Below are 7,827 nucleotides of genomic sequence, written 5' to 3' on the forward strand. Positions count from 1 at the left end.
CAATAATATAAAAAAATGCGTACAAAGATATTTGGTCCCATAGCCTAAAGCGGCCATTCTATATGCTAATCTTTGGCCGTAAACCGTACGTGGAATTTTTTTTCCAGTCGATACTTCAAAAAAAAGAAAGAAAAAGAAAAGAAAGCCTGCGCGGTAGCCTAATTATTGGCTATATAGTATAGTGGATACGGTCTTGAGCTCGCGGGTTCAATCCAGGTCGCGGAATTCGATGGGAACGAAATGGAAAAAGACTCGTGTACTTCTATTTAGGTGCACGTTAAAGAACCCCAGGTGGCAAAAACTATATAAACCGGACGCCTTAATCATATCATGGTTTTGCCACGTAAAACCGAAGAATTTGCTTATATTAAGAAAAGAAAAAAAGCAGGTGGCTACGTTCTTCGGCTTATTTCTGGGGGTGTCAACAACATAAATTATTCTCGAGTCTGATTTCCGAGAAAAACATGGTACGCTTATCCTACATTTCATGAATAAATGTAATGCCGTTCCCAAATGTATGACCGCTTAACTCAGCAGCTTGTATATTATAAACGGCTGCTTTCAGTTATTCGGTGCACTATCATAACGGCCTTAATGAAACAATTAAAGGAACGCATGTCTCACATACACGTAGAGATATGCGCAGATCTGTTGCGTTCGTTGAAGAAAAGTTTGGCACCGCACGGGGCACTCAGTTTTAATGGGTTGAAAACATGGTGAGACTGTCAAAAAACCTTGTCTGAATCAAGTTAGCAGATTTACAGGCTGCCCAAAAACGGGGCGTTTATATTGATCGAGAGCTAGGAACTTGTTAAGCAGGACTTATTACCACCCGTCCGTTAATTCTCTCAGGAACTGCGCCTCTGCGCAACAGCCACGACTCTCCGGCAGCACAATCATTCGAAATAACAGTCCTCACTACCTGGGGTTCTTTAACGTGCACCTAAATCTAAGTACACGGGTGTTTTCGCATTTCGCCCCCATCGAAATGCAGGCCGCCGTGGCCGGGATTCGATCCCGTGACCTCGTGCTCAGCAGCCCAACACCATAGCCACTGAGCAACCACGGAGGTGGTCCAAATTTCCGGAGTCCCCGACTACGGTGTACCTCATAATCAGAACTGGTTTTGGCACGTAAAACCCCATAATTTTTTTTAACAGTCCTCACTTGCATGCAGTCACTCACCTTTGAGACTTCAATAGTGCTGTTATGCGTTACATTCGAACGGGAACGACTATTCGGTGTCGTACACACTTGCTCACACACACAGACATATATATATATATATATATATATATATATATATATATATGATGGTTTTGCCTGCTATGACTATTATTTCTGCGAATGCGAGTTTTATTTGCAGTATTCACCAGTAAATGTGTTTGTTACTGCAAACACGTGCGCTTATTCCGGTCGGGAGTTCTCACTTTTTCAATTATTGCATTTAGAAGATTTTTTTATTTTTTCCCTTACATATATATCGTGAATACATTTGTCTATGCACCCTTTGATTTAATCACCTAGAAACACATTGGTCATTCTTCGCGCCACGCAGTTCATAAACCTGGTTTATTTCACTCTAATATTGTTTTCTTCGATCATTGTCCCTGATAAATATCCAGCAACAAGAAGCGCGCGTAAAATGACACCGTATCAAAAATAAAATTTTCAATGTAGCCTTCAGGGTGCGGAGATACCAGTTACTTTTAGAGGACAGTGGTAAAAACAGCAGTTCACCTGGCTAAAACTACATTTGGGACCGGCCGTCAAGAGTCATGGGCACACCGAAGCAACTAAAACATTTTAAAAAATGTACTGCACAGAGGTTCTGCGAGAAAAAGTGGGCGTCGCGCGCTCGCTCGCAGACGACGCGCTTGACAACGACAGCCGAATTGAAGACGTCGCGTTGTATAATCCATGCCTCAAATATATATATTTTGCAAAATGGTGTAAACATAAATTTGCAGTTGAAATAAAGCACTATTTTAAGAGCGTACTACGCGCAATCGGCCTCGGCGCCCGCAGCGAAAGTACGTTGAATATGCCGCGGAGCGCGTCTCCGCCCCAATCCAGTTCGCTCGCAGCGCCCTCGCACTATTTTTCCACACGCGGCGCCTCAGCGGCAGAGCGCCGTTCGGCCCACTAAACCATTGTCTAGTACACTCTACTTTGCAGTGAGGCGCTCGATGTGGAAAAATACTGTGGCGGCGCTGCGGTCGAAGTAGATTGGGCCGCATCAAGGTCGCGCCGTTGGAAACTGCTGGCGATGCTGCACGGCAGGGTCATTCGTACTACTTTGCGCGCTGGTGTTTGCGTTCAGACTAATCAAATGGGGTATGACATGTATTTATGCCTTAAGAATAAATTCCTTTCCTTTGTCTTCTTCATTTATTTTTTTATTATTTTCTAATGCCGCTCGGTGATTGCGCGTGCATTGCGGCCGCAGTGTTGGCTTTCATTCTACTATGTTATTGTACGGTTCCCTTTGCAGAAAAAATATTTTTCTCGTTCTTCAAGCAGCATGTATCTCTCGTGCGTATTGTTGAGCATATAGTTTTCTATCAGTAGGTCTTGCGAAACGCAGACGAACCAACATATGTAACCTTCCTGCTTGCCGCTTCAAACAAGTAAAGCATATCTGCCCCATCCGGCACCTTGTACTTAGATTTACGGGAAGCATTGGTATAGATTAAAAAAAGAGTAAACTGCAGTGCAACATTCCATTCAAGTTTCCGCCTTTCTCGCGTAACAGAATGCGTAGTAATTGGTGGGGGGTCGTTTATTGCAGTCGGACCTCGAGCGCCGAAAACGGTTTAGTTAGGCATTCTATATGCTAATATTTGACCGGAAGCCGTACGTGGAAATTTTTTTCCAGTTGATAATTCAAAAAGAAAAAAAAGAAAGAAATCCTGCGCGGTAGCCTAATTAGTGCCTATATCGTGAATACGGCGTTGCGCTGCTAATTCTGGATCTCGCGGGTTCAATCCATGCAGGTCGCGGAATTCGATGGGAACGAAATGGAAAAAGACTCGTGTACTCCTATTTAGGTGCGTGTTAAAGAACCCCAGGTGGCAAAAACTAAACCGGGTGCCTCATAATCATATCGTGGTTTTGCCAGGTAAAACCCAATAATTTGCTTATATTAAAAAAAGAAAAGAGCAGGTGGCTGCGTTCTTCAGCTTATTTCTTGGGGTGTAAACAACATAAATTATTCTCGAGTCTGATTTCCGAGAAATACATGTTACGCTTATCCTATATTTCATGCGTAAATGTAATGTCGTTCCCAAATGTATGACCGCTCAACTCTGCAGCTTTAAAGGAACGGCATGTCTCACGTACACGTAGAGGTATGTGCAGATCTGTTGCGTTCGTTGAAGAACATAAGTGTGGCACCACACGGGGCACTCAGTTTTAATGGGTTGAAAACACGGTGAGACTGTCAAAAATCCTTGTCTGAATCAAGTTAGCAGATTTACAGGCTGCCCTAAAACGGGGCGTTTATATTGATTGAGAGCTAGGAACTTGTTAAGCAGGACTTATTACCACCCGTCCGTTAATGCTCCCAGGAACTGCGCCTCTGCGCAACAGCCACGACTCTCCGGCAGCACAATCATTCGGAATGACAGTCCTCACTTGCATGCAGTCACTCACCTTTGAGACTTCAATGGTGCTGTTATGCGTTACATTCGAAAGGAAACGACCATTCGGCATCGTAAACACACACACACACACACACACACACACACACACACACACACACACACACACACACACACGCATACACACACACACACACACACACATATATATATATATATATATATATATATATATATATATATATATAAGATGGTTTTGCCTGCTATGAATATTATTTCTGCGAATGCGAGTTTTATTTGCACTATTCACTAGTAAGTGTGTTTGTTACTGCAAACACGTGCGCTTATTCCGGTCGGGAGTTCTCACTTTTTCAATTATTGCATTTAGAAGATTTGTTATTTTTTTCCCTTAGATATATATCGTGAATCTATATGTCTATGTACCCTTTGATTTAATTACCTAGAAATACATTGGTCATTCTTCACGCCACGCAGTTAATAAACCTGGTTTATTTCACTCTAATATTGTTTTCTTCGATCATTGTCCCTGATCAATATCCAGCAACAAGAAACGCGCGTAAAATGACACGGTATCAATAATGAAATTTTCGTACGTAGCTTCATATGTTGCAGAGATGCCAGTTGCTTTTAGAAGACAGTGTTAAAAACAATGGTTCACTTGGCTAAAACTACATTTGGTACAGGCCGTCAAGAGTCATGGGCACACCGAAGTAACAAGAACGTTAAAAAAAATGTGGTTGATCCCTCTTATATAGGAATCGGTATAGAACACGAAAGTGAAACGTGTCTTCACAGAAGTAGTGTAATGTTTATTGCACATTGATATATAATGTCTATTGGTGTTTTGTGGCTAAAGCGCCCTTAGGCGTTGATGCACCCACGCTGACGCCTGGTGGCACGTCTCCTCCATCACGACTACCAACGTCGATGACCATGAGCAACCGTCGTGCATATGGAAGCTGCACTACGCTGCACACGCTAGCACAACGCGAAAGACGAAGCACGTAACTGACACACTAATACAACGCGCAAGACAAAGCACGTAACTGAATCGTCACCGAGTCAAATCAGCGCGTACAGCGCGTCGTAATTGCAGCCTCCGCGATCAACTTCAGAAACATTTTCAGAGCTAATTGCGGAGGCCACGCTCCGCTGTGCTGAGTACGGTGAACGCCACCTAGGTGGCGTTGGTAGTGCTTCTTGATGCCAGCGTCCCTTCGAATGCTGGCATCGAGGCGTCGTAGTGCTGAGACCACCGAAGCGTTCACTGTCGGTGCGCGTTAGTGTCATAATGCAGTACTTCTCTTTTCTGCTGGTAGGCGGCGGCACCGCCCCGAGCAAGAGCGCGGGTACACGGAGGAGTGTTAGATATATAAGGCGCGTCTGTGTAGCTCTCTGCAAATGCGTTTGTGGCGCAATGGGTTAAACGCTCGGCGATCTATCGTCGCGGACCGAGAGGTCGTGGGTTCGATTTCCAAATTTTGCATGTTTGTGGAACTTTTTCTTCTGGTTTCTTTCTTTGTATTATGTTCTATGACGTATTTCCGTGACGGAAATACGTCAGTGAAGTCTTGGTGGACCCCGGCATAAAACACTTTCGTGTTAAAAAATGTACTGCACAGAGGTTCTGCGAGAAAAACTGGGCGTCACGCGCTCGCTAGCAGACGACGCGCTTGACAACGACAGCAAAATTGAAGTCGTCGCGTTGTATAATGCATGCCTCAAATATATATGTTTGGCAAAATGGTATAAACATAAATTTGCAGTTGAAATAAAGCACTATTTTAAGAGCGTACTATGCGCAATCGGCCTCGGCGCCCGCAGCGAAAGTACGTTGAATATGCCGCGGAGCGCGTCTCCGCCCCAATCCAGTTCGCTCGCAGCGCCCTCGCACTATTTTTCCACACGCGGCGCCTCAGCGGCAGAGCGCCGTTCGGCCCACTCGACCATTGACTAGTACACTCTAGTTGTGTTGTAACTAGAGCGTACCAGACAATGGTCGAGTGGGCCGAACGGCGCTCTTAGAGTCACTGGAGGCGCCGCGTATGGAGGCGCCGCGCGTAGAGGCGCCGCGTGTGGAAAAATTGTGCGAGGGCGCTGCGAGCGAACTGGATTGGGGCGGAGACGCGCTCCGCGGCATATTCAACGTACTTTCGCTGCGGGCGCCGAGGCCGATTGCGCATAGTACGCTCTTAAAATAGTGCTTTATTTCAACTGCAAATTTATGTTCACACCATCTTGCCACACATATATATTTGAGGCATGGATTATACAACGCGTCGCCTTCAGTTTTGCTGTCGTTGTCAAGTGCGTCGTCTGCTAGCGAGCGCGCGTTCGCTACGCGGATGCTGGCGGCGCCCAGTTTTTCCCGTAGAACATCTGTGTAGTACATTTTTTTTTATGTTTTAGTTGCCTTGGTGCGCCCATAACTCTTGACGGCGGGTACCAAAGGTAGTTTTAGCCAAGTGAACCATTGTTTTTAACACTGTCTTCTAAAAGCAACTGGCATCTCTGCAACATATGAAGCTACGTACGAAAATTTTATTATTGATAGCGCGTAATTTTACGCGCGCTTCTTGTCGGTGGATATTGATCAGGAACAATGATCGAAGAAAACAATATTAAAGAGAAATAAACCAGGTTTATTAGCTGCGTGGCGCGAAGAATGACCGATGTATTTCTACGTAATTAAATCAAAGGGTACATTGAGAATGATACAAATGGTACAGTGAGAACTCCCGACCGTGCACGTTTGCATACGAAACACACGTATAAGTGAATACTGCACATAAAACTCACTCTCATTCGCAGAAATAATATTCATAGCAGGCAATTAAAACTATATATATATATATATATATATATATATATATATATATATATATGCAAGTGTTATTGATATGCTGTATACGACAGTCGTTTCCTTACGAATGTAACGCATAACCGCACTATTGCAGTCCCAAAGGTGAGTGACCGATGCAAGTGCGGACTGTTATTCCGAATGATTGTGCTGCCGGAGAGTTGTTGCTGTTGCGCAGAGGCGCACTTCCTGAGAGAATTAACGCAGAGGTGTTAATAAGTCTGGCTAATAAGCTGCGAATAAGCCCTGCTAATAAGTGTAATAAGCTGTCATTCAATATAAATGCCCCGTTTTGGGGCAGCCTGTAAATCTGCTAACTTGATTCAGGCAAGGAAAACTTTTTTTGACAGTCTCACCATCTTTGCAACCCATTAAAACTGGGTGCCCCATGTGGTACCACCCTTATCTTCTTGAACGAACGCAGCAGATCTACACATATCTGTACGTGTATGTGAGGTACGCCGTTTTTCTAATTGCTTCATTATTGTCGTTATGATAATGCGTCGAATAACTGAAAGCAGCCGTTTATAATATACAAGCTATACTCAGTTGAGCTGACAGACAATTGGGAATGGCATTACATTTAGGCATGAAATATAGGATAAGCGTAACATGTTTTTCTCGGAAATCAGACTCGAGAATAATTTATTTTGTTTACACTCCTAGAAAAAAGACGAAGAACGCAGCCACCTGTCTTTTTTTTTAGTTCAAACAAATTTGTGGGTTTCACGTGGCAAAACCACGATATGAGTATGAGGCACCCGGTTTAGATTTCCCCACCGGGGGCTTTTTAACGTGCACCTAAATAGAAGTACACGAGTGTTTTCCATTTGTTCCCATCGAATTCCGCGACGGATTGAACCCGCGAGCTCCAGTTTAGCAGCGCAACGCCGTATCCACTATACCGGGTGTTCGAAATTAAGGGTTAGGGAATTTTTAAAAATCGCCTCTGGCAGTTAGCACAATTCTCATTGATGAGCTGGGTTATTCGAAGAGGCGGACGTTAGTAGCACGAGCATCGAAACACCTATTCAACTTATTAACAAAATTGATTAATGAACTTCTTAGTTAATTACTTTACGACACATATCGCAATTTACGAATTGTAGCCGGTGACGTTGCAAAACGCATCCACTTGAAATGAATTTCCAGAATGCCACCAGAATGACACCGACCGCGATAAATGACCCCCTACCAATTACTCCGCATTCTGTTATGCGACTAAGGCGGAAACTTGAATAGAATGTTGCGCTGCAGTTTTTTTTTTTCAATAACAATGCTTCCCGTAAATCTGAGTACCCGCCGTGGGGGCTCAGTTAGCTAAGGCATTGCGCTGCTGAGGAC

This window comes from Dermacentor silvarum, chromosome 1 (assembly GCF_013339745.2).
Source record: "Dermacentor silvarum isolate Dsil-2018 chromosome 1, BIME_Dsil_1.4, whole genome shotgun sequence".
Lineage (NCBI taxonomy): Eukaryota > Metazoa > Arthropoda > Arachnida > Ixodida > Ixodidae > Dermacentor > Dermacentor silvarum.